We start from the raw sequence: 2,764 nt of genomic DNA, 5'->3' as shown, positions 1-2,764 counted from the left end.
TGTACACAGCTGTTCGATTCTGTGTAGAATCGAATTGGTATCCCGTCAGGTCTGTTGAGTGATTTCAGTTGCTTTTCTATTCCTTGGACACTTATTTCTATGTCAGCCATTTTTTCGTTCGTGCGAGGATTTAGAGAAGGACCTGCAGTGCGATCTTCCTCTGTGAAACGGCTTTGGAAAAAGGTGTTTAGTATTTCAGCTTTACGCGTGTCATCCTCTGTTTCAATGCCACTATCATCCCAGAGTGTCTGGATATGCTCTTTTGATACACTTACTGATTTAACGTGAGACCAGAACTTTGTAGGATTTTCTGTCATGTCGGTACATAGAATTTTACTTTCGAATTCACTGAACGCTTCACGCATAGTCCTCCTTACGCTAACTTTGACATCGTTTAGCTTCTGTTTGTCTGAGAGGTTTTGGCTGCGTTTAAATTTGCAGTGAAGCTCTCTTTGCTTTTGCAGTAGTTTCCAAACTTTGTTGTTGAACCACGGTGGGTTTTTCCCGTCCCTCACAGTTTTACTCGGCACGTACCTGTCTAATACGCATTTTACGATTGCCTTGAACTTTTTCCATAAACACTTAAAATTGTTAGTGTCGGAACAGAAATTTTCGTTTTGATGTTAGGTAGTCTGAAATCTGCCTCCTATTACTCTTGCTAAACAGATAAACATTCCTCCCTTTTTCTATATATTTCTATTTACTTCCATATTGAGGGATGCTGCAACGACCTTATGATCACTGATTCCCTGTTCTGCGCTTAAAGAGTCGAAAAGTTCGGGTCTGTTTGTTATCAGGAGGTCCAAGATGTCATCTCCGCGAATCGGTTCTCTGTTTAATTGCTCGAGGTAATTTTCAGATTGTGCACGCTGTATAATTTCACTCGATGCTCTGTCCTTACCACCCGTCCTAAACATCTGAGTGTCCCCGTCTATATCTGGTAAATTGAAATTTCCACCTAAGACTATAACATGCTGAGGAAATTTATTTGAAATGTATTCCAGATTTCCTCTGAGTTGTTCTGCCACTAATGCTGCTGAGTCGGGAGGTCGGTAAAAGGAGCCAATTATTAACCTAGCTCGGTTGTTGAGTATAACCTCCACCCATAATAATTCACAGGAACTATCCACTTCTATTTCACTACAGGATAAAGTACTACTAACAGTGACAAACACGACACGACCGGTTGCATGGAATCTATTCTTTCTAAACACCGTCTGTGCCTTTGTAAAAATTTCAGCTGAATTTATCTCTGGCTTCAGCCAGCTTTCCGTACCTATAGCGATTTCAGCTTCTGTGCTTTCTATCAGCGCTTGAAGTTCCGGTACTTTACCAACGCAGCTTCGACAGTTTACAATTTCAATACCGATTGCTGCGTGGTCCCCGCATGTCCTGACTTTGCACCCCCACCCTTTGAGGCTGTTGCTCTTTCTGTACTTGCCCGAGCCCATCTAACCTAAAAAATCGCCCAGTCTATGCCACACAACCCCTGCTACCCTTGTAGCCGCCTGCTGTGTGTAGTGGACTCCTGACCTATACAGCGTAGCGCGAAACCCCACGACCCCATTTTCGCAAATCGGGGAATCTGCAGCCCACACGGTCGGAGAACCGTCTCAGCCTCTGATTCAGACCCTCCACTCGACTCTGTAACATAGATCCGCAGTCAGTCCGGTCGACAATGCTGCAGATGGTGAGCTCTGCTTTCATCCTGCTAGCGAGTCTGGCAGTCTGCACCAAATCAGATAGCCGCCGGAAGCCAGAGAGGATTTCCTCCGATCCATAGCGACACACATCATTGGTGCCGACATGAGCGACCGCCTGCAGATGGGTGTACCTTGTACCCTTCATGGCGTCCGGAAGGACACTTTCCACATCTGGAATGACTCCCCCCGGTATGCACATGGAGAGCACATTGGTTTTCTTCCCATTCCTTACAGCCATATCCCTAAGGGGCCCCATTACGCGCCTGACGTTGGTGCTTCCAACTACCAGTAAGCCCACCCTCTGCGACCGTCCGGATCTTGCAGACTGAGGGGCAACCTCTTGAACAGGACAAGCAACCATGCCCAGCCGAAGATCAGTATCAGTCGGAGACAGAGCCTGGAACAGGTTCGTCAGACAAACTGACGAGGCCTTCCGTTCAGCCCTCCGGAATGTCTTTCGCCCCCTGACACACCTCGAGACGACCTCCCACTGTACCATGGGTCAGTCTCAATGTGTGCAGTATCCCGAGCAGCCACAGTCGTAGTCCGATCGGGGGATGCGTAGAACGAGCTGGCAGTCCCCGACAAACCCCGTCTGGACCCCCACAGTGATGCCCATTGGCAACAGCCTCAAGCTGTGTGACCGAAGGAAACACGGCCTCAAGCTGCCAGGGAAGGGATGCTAACTCAGTCCGCATCCGAACACAGCAGTCGCAGTCCTTATCCATGCTAAATACTGTTGTGCAAAGAAAGTCTGTACTAATCTACAGAGAGCACGATCAATTCGACACAAAATTTAAACGGTTATTAAAATACAATGCTGCCTAATAAATGCAGTAATGCTGCTACTTGCGCACTGCTGACACACTGCTCAGCGGCAGAAGGCTAACTGTACTGTCAGTAACGCACAAAGACTATTTGAAAGAAATAAACAAATTACAGACGACTATGTGACTTTATACGTCACAGATATTAAAATGCAAATCTGCCCAAATACGAAACTACACAATCAGTTGACGGATTAAACTAAACAAGTGCGCTAAGAACACTCAAACAAATTT

This window comes from Schistocerca americana, chromosome X (assembly GCF_021461395.2).
Source record: "Schistocerca americana isolate TAMUIC-IGC-003095 chromosome X, iqSchAmer2.1, whole genome shotgun sequence".
In the NCBI taxonomy this organism is placed as follows: Eukaryota; Metazoa; Arthropoda; class Insecta; order Orthoptera; family Acrididae; genus Schistocerca; species Schistocerca americana.
The sequence above is the reverse complement of the archived record's forward strand: the minus strand, read 5'-3'. Positions refer to the sequence as shown.